The sequence below is a fragment of the Rhinopithecus roxellana genome, chromosome 2 (genome assembly GCF_007565055.1).
Source record: "Rhinopithecus roxellana isolate Shanxi Qingling chromosome 2, ASM756505v1, whole genome shotgun sequence".
In the NCBI taxonomy this organism is placed as follows: domain Eukaryota; kingdom Metazoa; phylum Chordata; class Mammalia; order Primates; family Cercopithecidae; genus Rhinopithecus; species Rhinopithecus roxellana.
In genome coordinates, this window is record NC_044550.1 from 24,665,837 (window position 1) to 24,692,469 (window position 26,633).

The following is a 26,633-nucleotide window of genomic DNA, read 5'->3' on the forward strand; positions in this document are numbered from 1 at the left end:
GGTTCAGGCCCTCAGTATCCTGCACCATACCCTGATCTCCTCCATCTCTAGTCTGGGTGCAGGGCTGTTTTTGAACAATTTGTATCAGATCATGCTGTTCAGAGGCCTCCTTTTCTGAGCACATATCTTTATAGCCTTCTTGATTTCCCAGCTACATCCTTCTCCAGCCACATCTTTTATTCCTCTCCAACACCCCAGATGAAGCTAAACTTCAGTAGTGTCAAGCTACTTGTTCTTTCCCAACCATGCCATACTCTTGTCACCACTATTACTTTTCCTGCTTGCAAGACCATTTCCTTCCTTTGTGGCCTATTTTATTTCTAGTACCCAGCTCAAACATCACTATCCCTGGGAAGACTTGACTTATATGACTGCTTTCTACCAAAGTCAGTGGCCACTTTGTCCTGTTAGGTTAGCCATTTCTTAGGACCCGGAGCTTTTCTGTACTCAAGAACTTATTGAAATAAGTTGTGATGATTTCTTCTTCATCTCTGTACACAACTAGCTCTTTTTGAAGATCAAGACTATATTTTTTTAAATCTCTGAATTCCTAGTACCTAACCCAATGCATGACACATTGTAGGTGGACGATACAGATTTGCTAAATAAATAAAATTTCATGGATCTCTACTGTCCTGCTCAATTTTTTTTCTGTATTGTCTGCCTACAATGTGTCATGCATTGGGCTAGGTACTAGGAATTCAGAGATAAAAAAATATATAGTCTTGATCTTCAAAAAGAGCTAGTTGTGTACAGAGAAGAAGAAATCATCACAATTTATTTCAATAAGTTCTTGAGTAGAGAAAAGCTCCAGGTCCTAAGAAATGGCTAACCTAACAGGACAAAGTGGCCACTGACTTTGGTAGAAAGCAGTCATATAAGTCAGTGAGACTTAACACTGTTAAAACTCTCTAGCTCACAAAGGAAATTTTCCCCACGGATTAAATTGAAAAATTAATTCATAAATTCATCAACATAACACTTGAAGAACTGCATCTATTTTCTCATAAGTATATAATAATACCTGCTCAACTAGAAATGGTAGAAGGTTGTAACATTTGAAAGGCTCCAGATCCTTCCAGATGCCTCCTTTGATTTGGTGTTGCATAACAAAACAACACACCCTGAATATTTGCTCCATTTAAATATATTTAAAGAGTCCCAAAATGAATACCATAGATTCTGTATCAGCAGATGTGTGTTTTAAAGCAGCTTATCCATAGTATGGCCAAGTTTTTGCTCTTGTTTTATCAGGTTATTTAAAAACAAGACTTTACTATCTATTCAAAATAATACCTAATCTAGGATACCTTTACCAAGTGTAAATGGGAACCTGTAGGACAGGATGCTTTTAATATGATGCATTGACTGCCTGTGTTAGTATCAGCTTGTCTCTTCCTTGCTTTTTGGCCATGACCAAGTTAATCACTAAGGGCCTTAATTTTCTCATCCATAACATGAGGATAACAACATCCCTTTTCCTTAAGTTTTTTTTTTTTAATTAAATGAGTTAATATATTAAGACCCTTATAGCAATGCTTGATAGAAACAAATTGAGTCTACGTATATCCTGCTGTAGCAGACCAGGCTGGCACTGATCCCTGGTCACTTGCTGCTGAACTTTGAGAGGGTGGAAGTAGCACTACAGAATCACAGAATCGAAAGGGACTTTAAAGACTTTAGCAAAAATCCCCAACTTTAGATAGGAGGAAACTGAGTTCTAGCGGGGAAAGTTGACTTCACAAGTTCACACATAGCTGGTTTGTGATGGAGTGGGGATTAGAACCCAGGTTACCTAGTGTGCAATAAATGCAAAAAAGCACTCACTTGGAAGCAGGAGATTTACTGTGTGGTTGGGATCCACCATGAAGTGGATAGACCATGGGGTGGAGGAAATCCATGAGCAGGCAGTGTTTAAAGATGTAAGGAAGCAGCCCGCTTCCCCCACCCTAAATGACACTCTCATCTGTTCACCAGTGCTGAATAATGATAGTTAATAACAATAAGTGGCATGCATTATTCTTCAATAAGTATTTGTTAAGCATGTTCCATGTGTCAGCCTTTCTGTTACAATGCTTATATACATTATCTTAATACTCACTATAGTTTTATGAGTTGACCATTATTGGTAGCAGTATTTACTCAATAAACGGTAATGATTACTATTTCCACCTCCTTGCTATGCTAGGCTGTTAGTATGACTCCATCTCTCTACCTCAAGCTGCATGCTTAATCCATTCTAACCCTGCTGTTTACCAGAGCTGCCAATTGTTTAGATCTGCTTTGCCTGAGATGACACACTTGCCAGAGCACACTCTCCCAAGAACCTGAAGCCCTGTCTGTCCTTCAAGGTGCCTTCCTGACTTTCACAGCCAGCTCCAGGGGAGGTTCTAGCCTTACCCCACTCCCTCCTTCCAGCTATCAACTGCGCCATGCCTGCCCGATACCAAGATATCAGAGATCTTTTCTAGGAAAGGGTTTTGATAAAGGTTAGCACTCACCGATGATGCTTGGTTATCGGGGTTGGTTATTTGTGTTAAGTAGGTCGGGGCAGGCAGAGTGGTGAGGATGTCCAGCTTTAAAGCAAGGCTGAAAGAAAAACAGAAGATAGCACATGTAGAAATATTACCATGTTAACTGTAACATGAGTGAGAGGAAGCACACACACCAAAATACACACAGGGGGTCACAGTGTTTTGCTAAATCATTTCTGAGTACACCTGGGCATCTCAATCTAGAGGCACAAAGACTGGTCAATTGTAGTCAGACAAAGAATACTTAGTTAAATTTGGAAAACTTATACTTTTTAAAATTTCATTATAAATACTATAGCTATACAAAGAAAAACTAATAAAATATTCATAGTGCTTATTTCTTAGTGGGATCATAGGTAATTCTTATGTTCTTTTATATATTATTTTTCTCCAAATTTTTTTACAATAACACTGTTTTGCTTTCTAATGATACTATGTTTTAAAAATCTAGATTCTTTTTTTTTTTTTTTTTTTTTTGAGATGGAGTCTTGCTCTGTAGTGGGCTGCAGTGGTGTGATCTTGGCTCACTGTAAGCTCCGCCTCCCGGGTTCACGCCATTCTCCTGCCTCAGCCTCATGTGTAACTGGGACTACAGGCTCCCGGCACCTCGCCTGGCTAATTTTTTTGTATTTTTGGTAGAGACGGGGTTTCACCGTGTTAGCCAGGATGGTCTCGATCTCCTGACCTCGTGATCCGCCCACCTCGGCCTCCCAAAGTGCTGGGATTACAGGCATGAGCCACCACGCCTGGCCTAGAGTCTTAAAAATATATTAAAGACAACTACAGCACAGAGACTCTTTAAGATTTTAATGATTTAAATACTTCTTTATCTAGCCCTTGTCAGAAATCTGGAAACATTGAGTAGGCTGGTAGTACCTCTCATTTGCAAGCCAGTAGTTATTGTGTGTGAAAAAGAAAGTCACAGTGAAAGAACAGAAAAGCCTTAGTTATTATGCAGCAAACAGGTTTCAGAAGTCCCACAGTGTCTCAACACAGTTATCCCCCCAAGTCATAGTTGTCAGGAGAAAACCTTGTTAAGACTACAGCTGCCCATGCACAAATTGAAAGTGAACAGGAGGAAGCCAAGCAGTCCCTTCCAGCCAAGTTCCTTCCACAAGGCATGGCCCTTCCGGTCACCCCACCTGCTCCTATTCAGCCCCTTTTGAATGTCCAGCTCATCAACAGTTGGCCTTTCATTTCACTCTGCTGACAGGTTCAGTCATTAACAGAGGCCAACCAGGGGTTCAATGTGAACTCAAGTGCAGATATCAAGTTAACGGTTGAAAATATGCATCTGAAGTTTAAGGTGAAGTTTGGGCTGGAGATAGGAATTTGATGATTACTAATAAATGTGTGGTATTTACAACCATGAGCTGAGTGAAATCACCAAGGAATAGGGTTAGATGGAGAAAGGAAGATAGTTTGAGACTGAGCCTTTGCATACTCCAACATCAAGGGATCTAGAAGAAGAGCAGGAGCCAGCCAAAAAGACTAAGGAGTGATCAGTAATACAGGAGGAAAACCAAGACAGTATGGTTTCCTGGAACACAGCAGAGGAGGGAGGTTCTATGTCACACATATTTGGCAGGTCAACTAAAATAAGGAGTAAGAATTGACTGCTAGAGGCCAGGCATGGTGACTCACGCCTGTAATCCCAACACTTTGGGAGACCGGGGCAGGTGAATCACTTGATGTCAGGAGTTCGAGACCAGACTGGCCAACATGGTGAAAACCCATCTCTATTAAAAATACAAAAATTAGTCAAGTGTGGCAGCAAATGCCTGTAATCCCAGCTACTCGGGAGGCTGAGGCACAAGAATCACTTGACCCTGGGAGTTAGAGGTTGTAATGAGTCAAGATTGCCCCATTGTTCTCCAGCCTGGGTGACAGAGGGAGACTCCATCTCAAAAAAAGTAATAATAATAATAATTGAGGGCTAGATTTAGCAATATGGAGTTGATCAGTGACTTTGACAAAATTAGTTTCCGTGGCATAATGGGATGAAAGTCTAATTAGAATGCGTTTAAAAGAGAATGGGAAGAGAGAGATTGGAAGCTCAAGTAGAGACAATTCTTTCAAGGAATTTTGCTAAAAAAGACAATAACTACTGATGAAAGTGAGATGAAGAGATTTTTCTTCTAAGATGAAAGAAATAATGGCATGTTTGTAAACAGGTAGGAATGAGCCAAAGGACAGCAAAAGCTTGACGATGTAAAAGATTGAGAAAGGAAGAAGACAGAAATGCTGCTGCCCTTGAATAGAAACACAGGTGCACTTAGTGCCCAAATGGAGTTCTTGGTTTTAGATAAGAGCATGGGTGGTCCCTCTCTGGTAGCCAAAGGGTTGACAGAGTATGGGGTGCAGCTGCCGTTAGATTCGTAGAAGGGAGTGGTAGCCTGTGGAAGTCCTTGTCTGATAAGGATCAGGGTGGAGGAGGAAGAGACAGAATGAAATAGTCACCTAAGTGAGCAGAAGGTAAACGGATCATAAAAGAACAGTAAGAGTTCAGGAGTAGGATCCATAGATTCGAGGTCCCAGTGGGATTTTAGGATTGTTGGATTTTGGAGACTAAAAGGGGACAAGATGGGTACTAGTGAATAGAGAGAGAGATTCATGAATTCGAAAATCTGGAAGAGTTGCTGTGATTGATGATAACAAAGTTTTGGCTGTATGATCATGGAAGTGAACGACTGAGGTTGTGTCAAGGACATCTTTGGAAGAAACGATTTCAAGGAACGGAGAGTCCTGGATCATCACATGATTATTGAAATATCCAAGAATAGGAGTGGTTTGTGGAGACCAAGTGATCCAGGAGCCAAAATGCCCTGAGAACTGGCAGCTGATAGCAACAATGAAGGGCAGTGGGATAATAGAATCTGGGGACATGAATTCCAAAGTTGGGGATAGGAGTGTGTGAAAGCAAAGTTCTTAAGTGGCAGTTAAGAACAGGAGACCTCTACCTAGGATGGTGGTTTAGGGGCTGTAGGAGAATAAGATGGCCTTTGAGAGGGTTATAGGAGAGTTGAAAAATGTAAATTACTGGGAAGATTAATCCATTGCCTTTTTTTTTTTTTTTTTGAGACAGCCTTGCTCTGTTGCTCAGGCTGGAGTACAAGATCTTGGCTCACTGCAACTTCTGCTTCCTGGATTCAAACAAATTCTCCTGCCTCAGCCTCCTGAGTAGCTGGGATTACAGGCACACCCCACCACACCTGGCTAATTTTGTATTTTTAGTAGAGATGAGGTTTCACCATGTTTTGGCCAGACTGGTCTTGAACTCTTGACCTCACATGATCTGCCTGCCTCAGCCTCCTGAAGTGCTGGGATTACAGGCGCAAGACACTGTGTCCGGCCACGTTGTCATTTTAATATACGATAAGGTAGTAATTATCATTGCAAATTTCGTTAGCAACATTTTTGTATAAATAACTGGGGGATTCCCATTTTTCTGGCAGGCCCCAAAAGTAGTAAATAGACTTTTTTAAAGTCAGTGGATGAAAGTTTCAGAACTCCAGGAGTTAAGGTATCAACCCCAAAGGTTTTTCAGCAAACTCCTTTTATTTCACGCATAATGAAATTATCAGATATGACCACCACTGATAGTTTGATCCTCTGATGGTGAGTTTTCTCTTCTTTATGGTTGAACTTCTTCAAAAGTTTAAGGAGAAATTTGAAGCCCTTTCCCCTATTTAAGGAAGGCAGGAAACCAAAAGAGGTTTGTCCCCAGTCAGGCACTCTGGGCAGGATCTGGTCTCCTTTGATGTGACATTCTTCTTCCTTTTATATCTAAAGTGATGGACAGTGATGATACAATTGTAACTTCGCACTCATTTGCAGCTCAGGAACTTGACCTTCCTGTTCCCTTATCCGGTGTTTCAAATAGCAAACATGCAACAATGCTCATGACATAATGCAGGAAATAGAGATTATTCCTTCTTCTGTTTATTCTCTAATTATAACAAAGTCCTCTGTTTTTATGTCTTTTTCTTAACTAGGAAGTTCTTCTAAATCAGGAATGGATTGAAATCCAATGAACCCAAACTTTGGGTAAGTTTTCTATGAAACTTTTGAATTAAGTTATTTTTTCCTAACTACATAGCAATACATAGTCATTGTAGAAAATAGGAAAAGAAGAGGAAAATACTAGAAAAGTACCACTTAGAGACAAACATTCCACATTTTATTGTATTTCCTTCTGTATTTATTCTTCAATATTTTTTAAAAATTGTGGTAAAATACACATAATATAAAATGTACCATCTTAACAATTTTAAGTGCACATTTCAATGGTATTAAGTACACTCATATTGTTGCACTGCAATAACTACCATCCATCCACAGAACTCTTTTTTGTCTCACAAATTTGAAACTCTGCACCCAGTAAACAATAACTCCCATTTCTGTCTTCCCCAGCCCCTGGCAAACACCATTCTCCTTTTTGTGTCTATCAATGTGACTACTCTAGGTACTTCAGATAAGTGATATCATGCTGTATTTGTCCTCTTGTGCCTGGCTTCCTTCACTCAGCACAATGTCCTCAATGTTCATCCATATGTCAGAATTGCCTTCCTTTTTAAGGTGGAATAATATTTTATTGTATGTACATACCAATTTGGTTTCTCCATTCATCCATTCAGTGGACTGCTTCCATATTTTGGCTATTGCTGATCATGTAATGGACATGGGTATACAAATATCTCCTTGAGTTCCTGCTTTCAATTCTTTTGGGTGTATTTGGAGTGAAATTCCTAGATCATATGGTAATTCTATTTTTAACATTCTGAGGAACTACCATACAGTGACACCCTGTCAATAGTGCACAAGAGTTCTGATTTCTCCACAACCTTTCCAACATGTTATTTTCTGCTTTTTTTTCATGGTAGCCATCTTAATGGGTGTGAGGTAGTCTCTCATTGTGCTTTTGATCTGCATTTCTATAATGATTAGTGATGTTGGAGGCTTTTCTGTACTTATTGCCATTTGTGTATCTTCTTTGGAGAAATGTCTATTCAAACTTTGCCCATTTTTTTCAAGCTTTGTCTGCTTTATTCCACTACATAAAGTAAGGCAAAACAGTAACCTGTCGTTCAGAAAGATCAAGGAGTGCCTGCCATTCCCAAAAGGGACCAAAAAGGATGTTTCTTCACAAATGTGCATGACATTTATCATTATGCTGATAAGCACTTTAAACAACAACAAAAAACTTTAATGGATGAATCAAATAACAGATCCAAATTAACTGAGCTTTAAGTTTCCAAAATTGTTCTTTCAAATGCTAACGCTCTGCCCATTTTTTTTTTTTTTTTTAATTATACTTTAAGTTCTAGGGTACATGTGCATAACGTGCAGGTTTGTTACATATGTATACTTATGCCATGTTGGTGTGCTGCACCCATCAACTCGTCAGCACCAATCAATTCATCATTTATATCATGTATAACTCCCCAATGCAATCCCTCCCTCCTCCCCCCTCCCCCCTCCCCATGATAGGCCCCAGTGCGTGATGTTCCCCTTCCCGAGTCCAAGTGATCTCATTGTTCAGTTCCCACCTATGAGTGAGAACATGCGGTGTTTGCTTTTCTGTTCGTGTGATAGTTTGCTAAGAATGATGGTTTCCAGCTGCATCCATGTCCCTACAAAGGACGCAAACTCATCCATTTTTATGGCTGCATAGTATTCCATGGTGTATATGTGCCACATTTTCTTAATCCAGTCTGTCACAGATGGACATTTGGGTTGATTCCAAGTCTTTGCTATTGTGAATAGTGCCGCAATAAACATACGTGTACATGTGTCTTTGTAGTAGAATAATTTATAATCCTTTGGGTATATACCCAGTAGTGGGATGGCTGGGTCATATGGTACATCTAGTTCTAGATCCTTGAGGAATTGCCATACTGTTTTCCATAATGGTTGAACTAGTTTACAATCCCACCAACAGTGTAAAAGTGTTCCTATTTCTCCACATCCTCTCCAACACCTGTTGTTTCCTGACTTCTTAATGATTGCCATTCTAACTGGTGTGAGATGGTATCTCATTGTGGTTTTGATTTGCGTTTCTCTGATGGCGAGTGATGATGAGCATTTTTTCATGTGTCTGTTGGCTGTATGAATATCTTCTTTTGAGAAATGTCTGTTCATATCCTTTGCCCACTTTTTGATGGGGTTGTTTGTTTTTTTCTCGTATATTTGTTTGAGTTCTTTGTAGATTCTGGATATTAGCCCTTTGTCAGATGAGTAGGTTGCAAAAATTTTCTCCCATTCTGTAGGTTGCCTGTTCACTCTGATGGTAGTTTCTTTTGCCGTGCAAAAGCTCTTTAGTTTAATTAGATCCCATTTGTCAATTTTTGCTTTTGCTGCCGTTGCTTTTGGTGTTTTAGACATGAAGTCCTTGCCCATGCCTATGTCCTGAATGGTACTACCTAGATTTTCTTCTAGGGTTTTTATGGTATTAGGTCTAACATTTAAGTCTCTAATCCATCTTGAATTAATCTTCGTATAAGGGGTAAGGAAAGGATCCAGTTTCAGCTTTCTACTTATGGCTAGCCAATTTTCCCAGCACCATTTATGAAATAGGGAATCCTTTCCCCATTTCTTGTTTCTCTCAGGTTTGTCAAAGATCAGATGGCTGTAGATGTGCAGTATTATTTCTGAGGACTCTGTTCTGTTCCATTGGTCTATATCTCTGTTTTGGTACCAGTACCATGCTGTTTTGGTTACTGTAGCCTTGTAGTATAGTTTGAAGTCAGGTAGCGTGACGCCTCCAGCTTTGTCCTTTTGACTTAGGATTGTCTTGGCAATGCGGGCTCTTTTTTGGTTCCATATGAACTTTAAAGCAGTTTTTTCCAATTCTGTGAAGAAACTCATTGGTAGCTTGATGGGGATGGCATTGAATCTATAAATAACCTTGGGGAGTATGGCCATTTTCACGATATTGATTCTTCCTATCCATGAGCATGGTATTTTCTTCCATTTGTTTGTGTCCTCTTTTATTTCACTGAGCAGTGGTTTGTAGTTCTCCTTGAAGAGGTCCTTTACATCCCTTGTAAGCTGGATTCCTAGGTATTTTATTCTCTTTGAAGCAATTGTGAATGGAAGTTCATTCCTGATTTGGCTCTCTGCTTGTCTGTTGCTGGTGTATAAGAATGCTTGTGATTTTTGCACATTAATTTTGTATCCTGAGACTTTGCTGAAGTTGCTTATCAGCTTAAGGAGATTTTGGGCTGAGACGATGGGGTTTTCTAAATATACAATCATGTCATCTGCAAACAGGGACAATTTGACTTCTTCTTTTCCTAACTGGATACCCTTGATTTCTTTCTCTTGCCTGATTGCCCTAGCCAGAACTTCCAACACTATGTTGAATAGGAGTGGTGAGAGAGGGCATCCCTGTCTTGTGCCAGTTTTCAAAGGGAATTTTTCCAGTTTTTGCCCGTTCAGTATGATATTAGCTGTGGGTTTGTCATAAATAGCTCTTATTATTTTGAGGTACGTTCCATCAATACCGAATTTATTGAGCGTTTTTAGCATGAAGGGCTGTTGAATTTTGTCAAAAGCCTTTTCTGCATCTATTGAGACAATCATGTGGTTCTTGTCTTTGGTTCTGTTTATATGCTGGATTAGGTTTATTGATTTGTGAATGTTGAACCAGCCTTGCATCCCAGGGATGAAGCCCACTTGATCATGGTGGATAAGCTTTTTGATGTGCTGCTGAATCCGGTTTGCCAGTATTTTATTGAGAATTTTTGCATCAATGTTCATCAGGGATATTGGTCTAAAATTCTCTTTTTTTGTTGTGTCTCTGCCAGGCTTTGGTATCAGGATGATGTTGGCCTCATAAAATGAGTTAGGGAGGATTCCCTCTTTTTCTATTGATTGGAATAGTTTCAGAAGGAATGGTACCAGCTCCTCCTTGTACCTCTGGTAGAATTCAGCTGTGAATCCATCTGGTCCTGGACTTTTTTTGGTGGGTAGGCTATTAATTGTTGCCTCAATTTCAGAGCCTGCTATTGGTCTATTCAGGGATTCAACTTCTTCCTGGTTTAGCCTTGGGAGAGTGTAAGTGTCCAGGAAATTATCCATTTCTTCTAGATTTTCTAGTTGATTTGCGTAGAGGCGTTTATAGTATTCTCTGATGGTAGTTTGTATTTCTGTGGGGTCAGTGGTGATATCCCCTTTATCATTTTTTATTGCATCTATTTGATTCCTCTCTCTTTTCTTCTTTATTAGCCTTGCTAGCGGTCTGTCAATTTTGTTGATCTTTTCAAAAAACCAACTCCTGGATTCATTGATTTTTTGGAGGGTTTTTTGTGTCTCTATCTCCTTCAGTTCGTCTCTGATCTTAGTTATTTCTTGCCTTCTGCTAGCTTTTGAATGTGATTGCTCTTGCCTCTCTAGTTCTTTTAATTGTGATGTTAGAGTGTCCATTTTAGATCTTTCCTGCTTTCTCTTGTGGGCATTTAGTGCTAGAAATTTCCCTCTACACACTGCTTTAAATGTGTCCCAGAGATTCTGGTATGTTGTATCTTTGTTCTCATTGGTTTCAAAGAACATCTTTATTTCCGCTTTCATTTCGTTATGTACCCAGTAGTCATTCAGGAGCAGGTTGTTCAGTTTCCATGTAGTTGAGCGGTTTTGATTGAGTTTCTTAGTCCTGAGTTCTAGTTTGATTGCACTGTGGTCTGAGAGACAGTTTGTTATAATTTCTGTTCTTTTCCATTTGCTGAGGAGTGCTTTACTTCCAATTATGTGGTCAATTTTGGAATAAGTGCGATGTGGTGCTGAGAAGAATGTATATTCTGTTGATTTGGGGTGGAGAGTTCTATAGATGTCTATTAGGTCCGCTTGGTGCAGAGATGAGTTCAATTCCTGGATATCCTTGTTAACTTTCTGTCTCGTTGATCTGTCTAATGTTGACAGCGGAGTGTTGAAGTCTCCCATTATTATTGTATGGGAATCTAAGTCTCTTTGTAAGTCTCTAAGGACTTGCTTTATGAATCTGGGTGCTCCTGTATTGGGTGCATATATATTTAGGAGAGTTAGCTCTTCCTGTTGAATTGATCCCTTTACCAGTATGTAATGGCCTTCTTTGTCTCTTTTGATCTTTGATGGTTTAAAGTCTGTTTTATCAGAGACTAGGATTGCAACCCCTGCTCTTTTTTGTTCTCCATTTGCTTGGTAGATCTTCCTCCATCCCTTTATTTTGAGCCTATGTATGTCTCTTCATGTGAGATGGGTCTCCTGAATACAGCAGACTGATGGGTCTTGACTCTTTATCCAGTTTGCCAGTCTGTGTCTTTTAATTGGAGCATTTAGTCCATTAACATTTAAGGTTAATATTGTTATGTGTGAACTTGATCCTGCCATTATGATATTAACTGGTTATTTTGCTCGTTAGTTGATGCAGTTTCTTCCTAGCCTCGATGGTCTTTACATTTTGGCATGTTTTTGCGATGGCTGGTACCGGTTGTTCCTTTCCATGTTTAGGGCTTCCTTCAGGGTCTCTTGTAAGGCAGGCCTGGTGGTGACAAAATCTCTAAGCATTTGCTTCTCTGTAAAGGATTTTATTTCTCCTTCACTTATGAAACTTAGTTTGGCTGGATATGAAATTCTGGGTTTAAAATTCTTTTCTTTAAGAACGTTGAATATTGGCCCCCACTCTCTTCTGGCTTGTAGAGTTTCTGCCGAGAGATCTGCTGTTAGTCTGATGGGCTTCCCTTTGTGGGTGACCCGACCTTTCTCTCTGGCTGCCCTTAAGATTTTTTCCTTCATTTCAACTTTGGTGAATCTGGCAATTATGTGTCTTGGAGTTGCTCTTCTGGAGGAGTATCTTTGTGGCGTTCTCTGTATTTCCTGAATTTGAATGTTGTCCTGCCCTACTAGGTTGGGGAAGTTCTCCTGGATGATATCCTGAAGAGTGTTTTCCAACTTGGTTCCATTTCCCCCCTCACTTTCAGGAATCCCAATCAGACGTAGATTTGGTCTTTTTACGTAATCCCATACTTCTTGCAGGCTTTGCTCATTTCTTTTTCTTCTTTTTTCTTTTGGTTTCTCTTCTCGCTTCATTTCATTCATTTGATCTTCAATCGCTGATACTCTTTCTTTCAGTTGATCGAGTCGGTTACTGAAGCTTGTGCATTTGTCACGTATTTCTCGTGTCATGGTTTTCATCTCTGTCATTTCGTTTATGATCTTCTCTGCATTAATGAGTCTAGCTGTCAATTCTTCCACTCTTTTTTCAAGATTTTTAGTTTCTTTGCACTGGGTACGTAATTCCTCCTTTAGCTCTGATAAGTTTGATGGACTGAAGCCTTCTTCTCTCCTCTCGTCCAAGTCATTCTCTGACCAGCTTTGATCCGTTGCTGGTGATGGGCTGTGCTCCTTTGCAGGGGGAGATGCGCTCTTATTTTTTGAATTTCCAGCTTTTCTGCCCTGCTTCTTCCCCATCTTTGTGGTTTTATCTGTCTCTGGTCTTTGATGGTGGTGACGTACTGATGGGGTTTTGGTATAGGTGTCCTTCCTGTTTGATAGTTTTCCTTCTGACAGTCAGAAGGACTGTCTGTTGGTCTGTTGGAGATTGCTTGAGGTCCACTCCAGACCCTGTTTGCCTGGGTATCAGCAGCAGAGGTTGCCGAAGATAGAATATTGCTGAACAGCGAGTGTACCTGTCTGATTCTTCCTTTGGAAGTTTCCTCTCAGGGGTGTACTCCACCCTGTGAGGTGTGGGGTGTCAGACTGCCCCTAGTGGGGGATTTCTCCCAGCTAGGCTACTCAGGGGTCAGGGACACACCTGAGCAGGCAGTCTGTCCGTTCTCAGATCTCAACCTCCGCGTTGGGAGGTCCGCGGCTCTCCCCAAAGCTGTCAGACAGAGTCGTTCGCATCTGCACCGGCTCCCGCTACTTCCCCTGTTGGTCTTCAGCTGTGCGCTGTCCCCAGAGGTGGAGACTACAGAGACAGGCAGGCTTCCTTGAGCTGCTGTGAGCTCCACCCAGTTCGAGCTTCCCAGCGGCTTTGTTTACCTACTTAAGCCTCAGCAATGGCGGGCGCCCCTCCCCCAGCCTCGCTGCTGCCTTGCGGATAGATCGCGGCAGACTGCTGTGTTAGCAGTGAGGGAGGCTTCGTGGGCGTGGGACCCTCCCGGCCAGGTGTGGGATATATTCTCCTGGTGTGCCTGTATGCTTACAGCGCAGTATTGGGGTGGGAGTTACCCGATTTTCCAGGTGTTGTGTGTCTCAGTTCCCCTGGCTAGGAAAACGGATCACCTTCCCCCTTGCGCTTCCAGGTGAGGCGATGCCTCGCCCTGCTTCAGCTCTCGCTGGTCAGGCTGCAGCAGCTGACCAGCACCTATTGTCCGGCACTCCCTAGTGAGATGACCCCAGTACCTCAGTTGAAAATGCAGAAATCACCGGTCTTCTGTGTCGCTCACGCTGGGAGTTGGAGACTGGAGCTGTTCCTATTCGGCCATCTTGCTCCGCCCCCCCGCTCTGCCCATTTTTAAATTGGGTTGTTTTTTTGTTGTTGAGTTACAGTTGTTCTTTATATACTCTGGATATTAACTCATTGTCAGCTACATGATTTGCAAATATTTGTTCTCATTTCCTAAGTTTCCTTTTCACTCTGCTGATTGTGCCTTTGACGCCCAAAGCTTTCAATTTTGATGTAGTCTAATTTATCTATTATTTCTTTTGTTGCCTGTGCTTTCCATGTCATATAAAAAAAATCATTACCAAACCCTATTTCATGAAGCCTTCCTCCTATGTATTCCTCTAAGAGTTTTCTAGTTTTAACTCTTACATTTGGGTCTTTGATCCATTTTGAGATTAATTTTTATAGGTGGTGGTGTAAAGTAAGGGCCCCACTTCATTCTTCTGTATGTGGATATAGTTTTCCCAATAGCATTTGTTGAAAAAAAACTATTCTTTCCCCATTGGATGGTCTTGGCACTGTTGTTGGAAATCATGTGACCCTATATATGATGATTTATTTCTGGGCTTCTTATACATCGATGGTCTATATTACTGTTTGGATCACTATAGCTTCATTGTGAGTTTTGAAATCAGGAAGTGTAAGTCTTCCAATTTTCCTTTTTTTCAAAATTGTTTTAGCTATTCAAAGTCCCTTGAGATTCTATATAAATGTTAGGATGGATTTTTCTACTTCTGGAAGAAAATGTCCATGGTTTTTGATGATTTTTTACAGAGTTGCTATTACACTGTATGAACAATTTTATATTTTGCTTTGTCTTACTTAAAATTATGATATATATACCATTACAAAATAAATGTTACTTATTATTCAAACACTTCACAAACATACTTTGCAGTGACATAAAGGAAATGTACAAATCGAAGTGTAATTGAAAGGTCTGAAAATATGCCTCAAACCACAAGATGTGTGTATACTTTAGATACTATAATCACTAAAATGAGAAGAATTTGATTCAAGACATTTCAGAGTATTAGGAAGTGATATTTATACTAAGTGAGTAGAAAGGAATTAATAAACAATTGTATTAGTTTAAAAGACCTTTTTAAAGTATATACTTACACTGCTTTTGACTAACTACAACTCTGGGAATCATTTATTTACTTACCAAACATTTACTGAATTTCTATAGTTTCTGAAGTTCTGGGAACCTAGGTATAAATTAAATAGGGTCTTCACCCCAGGGGAAGGAAGTAAATGCTGAAATTTAATGAAATTTTCATGTGTCATGAACTTTTACTTGCTTATTTAATCTTTGCCTCAGTCCTATGAGGAAGTGGTGTTAACTCCGTTTAAAGTTGAGGAAATGAATATTCATTTTAGAAAAGCTGAGCTATTTATTGAAGGTGACACAGATAGTGAGTGTCAAGGCTAAGTGATTAGCCCAGGGTCATTTGTCTCCAAAGCTCATATCCTTTTCACTCCTCCAGGTTGCTTTTGTCGCTTAGGACCTAACACGGAAGACTGGAGTATATGCAACTACCATGACAGCAATGAATTCTGCCTTATTAGAGTCAAGAAAGTCTTTAGAGAAGCACCTTTATAACCTAAGACTTGAAAACTGATGAGTTTATTAGATAAAAATGGGGAGAGGAACTTTCATTCATTCATTCATTTATGTGTCCATTAACAACTTCTACAGTGTGCTAGTCACAGCATGAGACACTGAAGTGAAAAAAATGAGTGAGACACTGTGGTCATCCACAGGAGTCACAGTCTACTGGGAGACAGTTAAGTAACTGAATTATGACAAAGCATGATGTCAGAATCTGCCATAGAGTTGAAAACAGAGTCCTGGGGTCACCATTCCAGAGTACTAAGGGCAAGTTCACAGTGGCAGAAGCTACACTGATGGCAGGTAGTGCTGAATATGGCAGCTTGGACCCTCCACACCAAGTTCAGGAGTTTGGATTTCATCCTATAGGCAACAATGTACCAGGAGTTTCTAAGTAGGAAAGTAACACAGTCAGTTCTGCTTTCTAAGAACCTATCTCCGCAGCACACGAAGCATAAAGAATGGGAACTGGGAAAGAGACAAGTGGCAGGAAGACCAGCCTGGAGGCTAGTGGTCCAAACTAAAGAGGGAGAAAGCCTGAAACAGGCAGCAAGAAGACAGACTGAGAAGTAAAGACCATATTTATGAGGTGAGGTTGGCAGCTTTGTTGCCTGTAGGGTGTGTGCTGAGGGTAAGGAAGGAGACAAGAGAACATGACCAAAGACTTTGGGGTCATGTACATGTTCAGAACCAGCATTGTTTGCAAGTTATGGACCCATGGTGCATTTAATAGATAAGGCTCTTTTGCATTATCAGTATTTCTCTTATATATTTAGTCACTCTAAAATGACTACATGACTTTTATACCAATACCATGCTGTTTTGTGACTATGGCCTTATAGTATAGTTTGAAATCAGGAAGTGTGATGTCTCCAGATTTGTTCTTTTTGCTTAGTCTTGCTTTGACTGTGCTGGCTCTTTTCTGGTTCCATATGAACTTTAGAATTATTTTTTTCTAATTCTGTGAAAAATGATGGTGGTACTTTGATGGGAATTGCATTGAATTTGTAGATTGCTTTTGGCAGTATGCTTATTTTCACAATACTGATTCTATCCATCCATGAGCATGGGATGTGTTTCCATTTGTTTGTGTCATCTATCATTTCTTTCAGCAGTGTTTTGTAATTTTCCTTGTAGAGGTTTTTCACCTCCTTGGTTAAGTATATTCCTAAGTATTTTATTTTTTTGCAGCTATTTTAAAAGGGGTTGAGTTCTTGATTTGAATCTCAGCTTGGTCACTGTTGGTTTATAGCAGAGCTACTGATTTGTGTACATTAATTTTGTATCCTGAAACTTTACTTAATTAAAACTTTACTACTGATTTGTGTACATTAATTTTGTATCCTGAAACTTAACTTTATAGTTCTAGGAGCTTTTTGGATGAGTCCTTAGGGTTTTCTAGGTATACGATCATGTCGTCAGCTAACAGTGACAGTTTGACTTCCTCATTACCAATTTGGATGCCCTTTATTTCCTTCTCTTATCCAATTGCTCTGGCTAGGACTTCCAGTGCTATGTTGAATAGAAGTTGTGAAAGTGGGCATCCTTGTCTTGTTCCATTTCTCAGGGGGAATGCTTTCATCTTTTCCCCATTTGGTATAATGTTGACGATGGGTTTGTCATGAATGGCGTTTATTACCTTATGGTATGCCCCTTCTATGCCAATTTTGTTGAGGGCTTTAATTATAAAGAGATGCTGGATTTTGTCAAATGCTTTTTCTGCATCTATCGAGGTGATCATGTGATTTGTATTTTTAATTCTGTTTATGTGGTGTATCACATTTATTGCCTTGCAGATGTTAAACCATCCCTGCATCCCGGTATGAAACCTACCTGATCATGGTTGATTATCTTTTTTATATGCTGTTGGATTCTGTTAGCTAGTATTTTGTTCAGGATTTTTGCATCTATGTTCATCAGGAATTTTGGCCTGTAGTTTTCTTTTTTTGTTATGTCCTTTCCTGGTTTTGATATTAGGGCTATACTGACTTCATAGAATGATTTATGAAGGATTCTCTCTTTATCTTTTGGAACAGTTTCAATAGGATTGGTACCATTCGTCTTTAAATGTCTGATATAATTCAGCTGTGAATTCATCTGGTCCTGAACTTTTTTTGTTGGTAACTTTTTAGTTACCATTTCAATCTCACTTACTGTTATTGGTCTGTTCAGAGTTTCTATTTCTTCCTGGTTTATTCTAGGAGGGTTGTATATTTCCAGAAAGTTATTAATTTCCTCTAGATTTTCTAGTCCATGTGTGTAAAGGTGTTCAGTAGCCTTGAATGATCTTTTGTATTTCTGTGATATTGGTTGTAATATCACTCACTTCTTTTTTTTTTTTTTTGAAACAGAGTCTCGCTCTGTTACCCAGGCTGGAGTGCAGTGGCGCGATTCTCCTGCCTCAGCCTCCCAAGTAGCTGGGACTACAGGCGCCTGCCACCACGTCCGGCTAATTTTTTTGTGTTTTTAGCAGACGGGGTTTCAGTGTGTTAGCCAGGATGGTCTCAATCTCCTGACCTTGTGATCCACCCGCCTTGGCCTCCCAAAGTGCCGGGACTACAGGTGTGAGCCACCACGCCCGGCCAATATCACCCTTTCTTTTCTAATTGAACTTACTTGAATCTTCTCTTTTCTTTTCTTGGTTAATCTCACTAATGGTCTATCAATTTTATTTAACTTTTCAAAGAACCAGCTTTTCATTTCATTTACCTTTTGTATTTTTTGTTTCAATTTTATTTAGTTCTGCTCTGATCTTGGTTCTTTTCTTCTGCTGGGTTTGGGTTTGGTTTGTTCTTGTTTCTCTAGCTCCTTCAAGTATGACCTTAGATTGTCTATTTGTGTTCTTTTAGACGTTTTGATGTCGGCATTTAATGCTATGAACTTTCCTCTTAGCACTGCCTTTGCTGTATCCCAGAGGTTTTGTAGGTTGTGTCACTGTTATCATTTTGTTCAAATAATTTTTAAATTTCCACCTTGATTTTATTGTTGACCCAACAATCATTCAGGAGCAGGTTATTTAATTTCCATGTATTTGCATATAGCTATAATTTTAATCACTGCTATATCGAAACATCATAGGTTTTGGGACAGTGGATTAGTGAGTTTTTTCGTAAGACAAAATTCAAAAAGATTAATGGATCTTTGCTGAAATGAAATTCAAATATGAGTATTTGTCAGTTGAATAATCTGCACTGCTATTTTAATGTTCCACAAAATTTTCCATTTTTCCAGGCCATTACTAAGTCTTCTAATTTATTTAGACCTGTTCTGTTCTGTAGAGTGTCACATTTGTTTTCATTAACAAGTATAAACATACTAGTTAAAAGTGAAATTGCTTATACCTGTACTGATAAGTACCACCAGTAGAGGGCGGCAGTGAGGCACTAGAAAGAAGAACCAACTTACTGTCAGAAATTGCAGAAAACCGCCAAGATGGGGGCTGATGTGAATGACGGCAAACATTTGTTGGTGCTGGCATCCTCATTAACACCCAAATTGGCTTATTTTATGGGCCAGAAGCTTTGACATAAACATTGTCACAGAATTTTCAGATAATCTGATAAGGTACTTATAAAGCAAATTTTGTGGAAATTTCTGGTAAGACTGATGAGAATCAACCTTAAGAGATATTCTAAAAATTTTACATTATTTCAAAGAGATAAGAGTATCAGTTAAAATTAAGCATGTTGTTCTTGTCACTTCAAGAGTGTAGGCAGAGAATTTAATACTTTAGAGATGACAAAAGGCATCTTACCCTCTTTGAACACTACAGACATCCCTGAAATAAAAAGGAATATTTGGAACTCATCAACAGTAAGCAATGCATAGGCTTAATCAACAGGATAGGTTACCCGAATTTAGCTTGCATCTATCTGCTTTTATAAACATTTAACAACAACAGCAATTTTTTGAGCACCTACTATGTGCTAGGAGTAATTCAAGGTACTGAGATTATAGAAGGGAACACAACAAACTCATTTCCTGCCTTCTTGGAGTTTAAATTATAGTGAGGAAGACAGATATTAAACAAAGCTGCATAATTAATTCATTTGTTACACTGGAGAAAAACAAAAAAATAGAAATCAATCTACTACAGGGCCCCCGATCAATGAGTTTGGCCTCAAATCAAAAAGGGGAAATTAAGTGAAATTGAAATAGGACTCAAGAACAACTTAAATTCTTAATACCCACTTATGCCATTTATTTCCTTTAAAAAATAAATAAAATAGATAAGGTAAAATTAACAAATTCATGGAAATAACATTACTAAAGAGTATTTGAGTAGTTGCTATACAGCAATAAAGTACTTTGTCAACTTAAAGTGTTGTTAAAATGCCCCACGGCTCCCTGAGCACCTAAACTTGATTAAAGTCTGTGTCAGTCATCAACCCAGCCACAGCCACCCCTGAGAACCTGGACTTCCTGCTGACCCCAGTCACTCTCTGCAAGGTCCCTCTGCGTCTTTGCTCTTGCTCTGCCCCACGTCTCACCACACCTGCCTGATGTGCATCTCTTCACACCGCCATCCACCCCTGCTCCTCAGACCCTACCCCTTTCACTTCCACTGGCTGGAGTTCTACCCATCTTTCAATGTCCTAGTCAGTCTTCTAAACAAAGCGTAACTTAATTGAACCTCCTTTCCCTGAAAAAAAAAAACATTATTTTTTCCCTCAAAATGCTAAATTAAACTATAAATCACAATCATTCTTTGCCTATTCTTTGCTTGGAATTTAACTATATCTGAGTAGATTCAGTCTTTTATTTCAGACATATTTGTGTCTGTCATCTCTAGTAAACGCTGAGCCCTAAAGTTCTAGAACTGTGTCTAATTCATCCTCATATCGCCTTACAGATCCTGGCACATAGCAGGTATCCAGAAAATTTTGGTTAATTTGCATTATTGGAAGAAAATTGCCACAAATCTTAATCTTTAAGAATTTGGTTTTTTTGAAGAGCATGGAATTGGTAATACGCAGGCTATGCATTTTGGACAACATAGAACACACAAAAAATAAATGTATGTCAAATAAAGTTGCCATTTTTTCCTTTATCCTATTTCAATGAAGATGAATATTTAGGAAATTACATAAAATTTTACTCTGTGAGAGGCTCATCTAGGAGTGATGCAATTCTTGGAAAGATTAAGTTTGTCAAGGTCTGTAATTTGCTTTTACTCTCCTAATAAGTTTTTACTCTCCTTATATAGCCTGTTATTTCATGGATATTGGCAGAAGACATGAAACTCCTGGGTCAGAAACAAAGGGTTTTAGTACCCATAGTATATCAAGCAGCATGAACATCATGCTGACATCTGCTCCTCATGTCCTCCAAGTCCCACTGGAGTAGTAGTGAGTGGGCCAATGGATGCCGTGCATGCAGTCAGTGGGTTTGTCTCTATTGCAGTCAAGGAACGCTGGGCTTAGGGAGCCGCTGCTTTTACAAAAAGCCTGCTCTTTGTCCCAGTGAGATACATGACCTCATTCCTCAAAGATGCTGCAAATTCTAATAAATTCCCAGGTAAGGAGAGGTTGGCCTGGTGGGTTTTTGTTTTTTGTTGTTGTTGTTGTTGTTTTCAAACAGGGTCTAACTCTATTGCCCTGGATGGAGTGCAGTGGCACAATCATAATTCACTGCAACTTCAAACTCTTGGATCCTCCCTCTCAGCATCCTGAGGAGCTAAGACTACAAGTATGCACCACCACTACAGGCTAATATTTTTATTTTTATTTTATAGCAATGAGAGTCTCACTGTGTGTCCAGCTAGTTTCAAACTCATGACTTCAAATGATCCTCCTGCCTTAGCCTCCCAAAATGTTGGAATTATAGGTGTTAGCTACTGCACCAGACCTGATCTCTCATTCTTGACACACACTGCAAGAACTTGCAGAGAGTCCCAGAGCTCGTGGTAGATTGTCTGTCCCAAAACTATTCTGTGAAAGTAAGAATTTTGGTTACCCTGGAACATCAGAGGGGTTCAAAAAATATTTGTTGAAGCAAATTAGTTAATTAATGAGAAGAAGGAGAGACACTGAGTAACCAAAAAAAAAAAAAAAAAGACAAATAGAGTGAATCCCTTGAGGGAATAGTTTCAAATTTCAGACCTGATAAGGAGGAAAAATCAGAAGCATAACAAAAGCTAAGACACTGTAGACTACTTGGCTTTATAATAAAATACCTAAACACATTACTTCATGGAAAATGAATCTAGGACTCACTATACAAAGTAATCACTGATGAAGTTCAAATTACCTAAGGTAATGCACCTGTCTCCCTAAATCAGCATTACAGTAATCACAGCTCTTTATATATGTAGCCTTTTGGCATGGACCAAATTTCTTTGAAAACTTTAGACACTATTCCCATTTACCAGCCATGACTTTTTCCTCAAAATTGTAAATTGAACTACAAATCAAAGTAGATCATATGAATAAATTTGGTCAGACTTAAACACTTCCTTAGAAATGTATAGTTTAAGCAAATGAAATATTGTATCCTCTGAAGATTCCCTTGAAGGGCAGGAGTTAAGCTGAAACATTTTGTGATGGTATTAGAAATGAGGGACTTGAGGCATATTTAGGACATTCAAGTTCAAAGTCCAGACTCGTGAGTAGAGTTCACATTTACATTGATGATTGTAAATACTCCTTCTCTGGACCACAGTAGTGGTGTCTATAAAACTTAAGGGGCAATCATACAGAGTTTTGCTATCGCACATCTCAACTTTTAGCCTCCCTGCCCCCTTTTTCCTGGATGCCTTCCAGTCTTCATGAGCCACTGCTGTAGTATCACTGCTCTCCATCTGCTGCTCTCATAATTGGAGATTGATTGCCTCCAGGGTTCACAAATGTTTCAGGCAATCTTAAATAATTTGAGCTTTTAAGCAACTATGAGTTTTTCAGGCACTCCAGGGAAGGCTTTGTTTTTAAGATTTGTAATTCCCCTCTTCTCTCTGCTCCCTTCTACCGTCCCAAGGGATTTCACCCATGCTTCCCTAAGGCCCTGGGTGAGAGGCTGTGTAAGCAAGCAGTGCCTTACTCAAAGTCTCCCCTCACACTCAAACGGGTGTCTCTGGATGAGCCATCAAAGCCTTTCCTACCTCACCATGAGTGCCTGGCCTTCCTAGGGCTCTTTCCCCTTCTTTCCTCAAGTTTATGGAAACCTTTATCATCCCTTAATCTTTGAAAGTCTTCGCAGTAGAGATGATCATCATTTCTTTCACCAGTCAGTTTCTCCTTCCCCACACCCCATTTTTACATAATTTATTTTTCCCTGACTATTGAGATTGTCCATGCAAACCTCCCTGCTACAAGCCCCTTTGTTGTACACCTGATTAAATGCTGGAAGGAACAAGCCATGCCTTGTGCTAAGATTTTATCTTTAAACTAAGGACGCTGCAACTGAGTTAGTTTCTGTTAAATGCTTGAGTTGAGAGGTCATGCAAAGCCATCGTAAATGGATGAGGTGAAGATGGTCTACAGGGAGAGATGAAGTGGACCTTGTCTGTTTCGTTTACCTCTGTAGGTACTCTTGCCCCACCTACCTAGCATGGTGCCTGACACATAGTAGGCATTCAAGTCTTTATGGAATGAATAAATCAGACTGTGGAGACAGAGAAAGAAAGAGAGGCAGCCTTCCACTAACAGCTTTCCGTTTCCTTGTTCTAATTCCACATGAGGACTATCTGCATTTCCTGTCCTCATGTCCACCAATACATTCCCCTTTATGCCAAAACTAGTTTGGGTGTCTTTAATTTCCTGATGGTCTTCTTAAAAGGCAACCTCCAAAGAAAAATATGACAGAAACTCCAACTTGAGGATGCTTTTGCAGAGCAGGCCTCAGCCCCTTTGTGTACATAAATCTAGGCATTGCTGATTGAACAGGGATTCATTTAGAGCCCATAGGGAGGACTCCAAACGAATAGAGGTCTGATCAGGAGGCACTTGCCAAGTTAAGCTCCAGGAAGAGGAGGAGCGGCTTACAGTTTCACGTTGGACTTCTGGAACGCTGCTGGACTAACGTGGTGGTGCAAGAGGCTTCTCTGCATTTCTGCCTGTATTCTCAGTCACTGTGCAGTAGATCAAGAAGGGTCACTCTTTCCTGCTCACTGAAGCAGTAGGGAGATGCCCCCTGCCCAGGAGAGTATATTTCAAAGTAAGGGGGAGAGGGTAGTTGAAAAGCCATAGGCAGTCATTCTAGGTTTGAAATATAGAAAAATAAAATATTCAGAGACAGTATGATGAATTTGTTCACAGTGCAGATTTGAAGTGAGACAGATCTGCATTCCAACACCAACTCTGCAACTTACTAACAAGCTCTGTGATCTTTAATAAACTGATACTTTTATGTTAACCAAAAAAGAGTGAATTTTTCTAACAAGTTAAGAAATATGGCACTAAAACATATACTTTTTTCACTTTACCTTTTTACCCTAAATCCCTGAGTGGTAATGTAAAAGAAGAGTGCAGTCAATATCGAACAAGAGAGTAGTTATGTAGTAATAGCCATCAGTTGTGGCATCAATCAAGAATTAGTAGTATCAACTCCCTGAATAGGAGGCACACGTGAATTCTCATATGCAATCTTCTGAAGACCTTAAAAGCAATTTGTAAATGATATGACCTGTAGATGGCGAACTTGGATAGGGGGAATGCAAAGCAATAACTACCTAAAAAAGAAAGCAGTGGTTTTTGTTTTGTTGACGAGAGGACTAAGTAAAGTCAATACATTAATAAGTTCTGTTTATGACCACAGGCCCAAAGATTCTTTGCTGACACACCAGGTTCCTTCTGTCTGTGGACAAGAGCCCACTCGCAGTCATGCCCACTGTTGCAGGACTAGACTGCATTAGCTGCTGGTAGAAAGGTTTTGGCTCTGTTCACACTGGCTGCTAGTCATTGATACAAGAGCAAGAAGTATCAAACGGGGAAGGTAAATAGCTTTCCTGGAAGTCTCTTGGGGAGTGCAGAAATGCATGCGTAACACTACTTAATTATCTGACTACATCCTACATGTCCAAAGTATCCACATCTTTTGATCTAGATAAATATACTCTCCCTTGCTCGCTTGTTGCCACTGTTGAGTATTTGTTCTTCACACTCCCCAAGGCAATGCTTTAGGGACCAATTACCATCCTTTATTGACATCATTTCACTGGCTGACAGAGACTTCTGGAGTGCCACACCGGGCATTCAGGACTCCTAAGAAAGCTCTTTAACACTTTTGTGTAATCTCTGTGCCTTAAGTGAGAAGTATGAATTTTTTTCCTTAAAATTCTACTTTGGAGTACTAGTTTTACCATCCCGGGTCACAATTGCATATATGTGGATTTGTGGGAAAATTAGTGTGACTTCCAAAACTGTGCCTGCTCATGCGGTGGCCTGGGATGTTTTGTTGGTTCTTTCAGCTGTGAAAGAGCCCAGCATCTCACCCAACATGATAGATTGATGACTTTGTGCTGCATTAGAAAGCAGGGTCATTACTCCCAGAGAGCCTCGCAGCTTGTGCGTCAGGTGAAGGGACATCGCTAGGCTTCCACGGTGCCTCTGCTCTGTCGTTTATCACAAGGCTGTAATCATTTTCTACACACAGATGTGTGCTTCTAGAGTCCAGAGACTGTGCAGTCTTCATCCTTTTACCCTTCACATCGTGGAGCGCTGGCACATAGTAGGTACTTACGAAAATGTTGAATGAATGAAAGAATAAATATACATGCTTGGGAAGAACAAGAAGGCAGGAAGGAGGAAAAATCAGTTTAGGGAGAAAAAGAGGAAAATAATCCAAGCACTTATGGAGAATTGTACCCATATTAGACAAACAGTCTTCCTAAACAATAGAAAAAGAGAAAAGCTGACTAGACTGTGCCCAGTCCAATCCATTTATTTTTACCAATCAAACTCTGAAGAGACTGACTTACAACTGAAATGCTAGTTCACTATTGCCAGTAAAGAACACATCTTTCCAGAAACTACAATGTTTGTCTTCACTGAGAACATTACCCCTGCCCAGACCCACGTATTTCACTTTTTTATTTCAAAACAAAGAAAGCCCTTGGCTCTCAGGATGAGGCCATTTGGCTTTGGGGTAGCTTCTAAAAGCCATAAGGTTGCAGTTAACCTAAAATATGAAAGTGTAAAAGTTATTGGAGAATTCAGAAATTATAAGATGTTATCTAAGAGTGGATTTGGATTTAAAGGCAGCCATTAGTAGAAGGCAGACTTCAGGGGATGGGAGTGAGGAACAATCAGAAATAGTCCCTGGAAGACAGTCCAAATAAGAGCAGCAACATATCACCCCATGGCATTGCTCATGAGGCTGACAATGGGGCCTCTGACATGAAATCACAGCAATGGTCAAGGACACGAAGACACGCACAAGGGTGGCGGGTATACGCCTGTCATGTCTGTACATGGCAAGCACTTAATAAACACTGGTTGAATGAACAGGCTACTGTGTGACCGACCTGCTAAGGGGAAGCCACAAACTACTTCACTAAAGGCTCAGTTTATTTATTTACTTACGTATTTACTTAAGTACATATGAAAAGGAAGTGACATGCACTACTAAAATGTACAAAAATCCAATGTAAGGAAAAGTTAAATTGAAAAACGCTAACCAGAAACCATTTAGAATAAATGAAGAAAGCAACCTGGGTCCTGGAAACCTGTGTTGAACGAATCATACAATAGAGCTTACAGAAAGTTCTCAGCCTCCAGACAACCAAGTCAAAAGAGGAACAAGCTGGTTTCATCAGTCAGTAAAGGGGTGTGTGTAAGTTCATCCGTAAGTGCAGACTTATTTTTGAAACTTAATTCTGGGAAGAATTTACTGCATGAACACTTAAGAGAAAGGAGACATTTGGCAACAGTTTTATAAAAGTACCTACATGTCATTCACAGACTAAGCTATAAAGGTAGTCACCACCATTGTAGCCTGTATATATTAATAGACAACAGGGAGGGGGGAAAAAAGAAATGGGTTAAGGTATGAACATATGCACTACCACACAAACAGGGAAATACGAATACTGGCAACGGTCCTTGTTTTTGCAACTGGTTAAAAG

General features: G+C 39.8%; 1 protein-coding gene across 14 annotated transcripts in view; it reads left to right on the forward strand.

Annotated features, from left to right (window-relative positions):
* Positions 1 to 26,633, forward strand: part of ALPK1 (alpha kinase 1) — a 146,003-nt gene that overhangs the window by 6,356 nt on the left and 113,014 nt on the right. For all 14 annotated transcript variants that reach the window (XR_004052750.1, XR_004052749.1, XM_030915250.1 and 11 more), the window contains exon 2: positions 6,530 to 6,581. The gene's annotated coding sequence lies outside the window, so the exon portion shown is untranslated. The remainder of the gene's footprint in view (positions 1 to 6,529; positions 6,582 to 26,633) is intronic.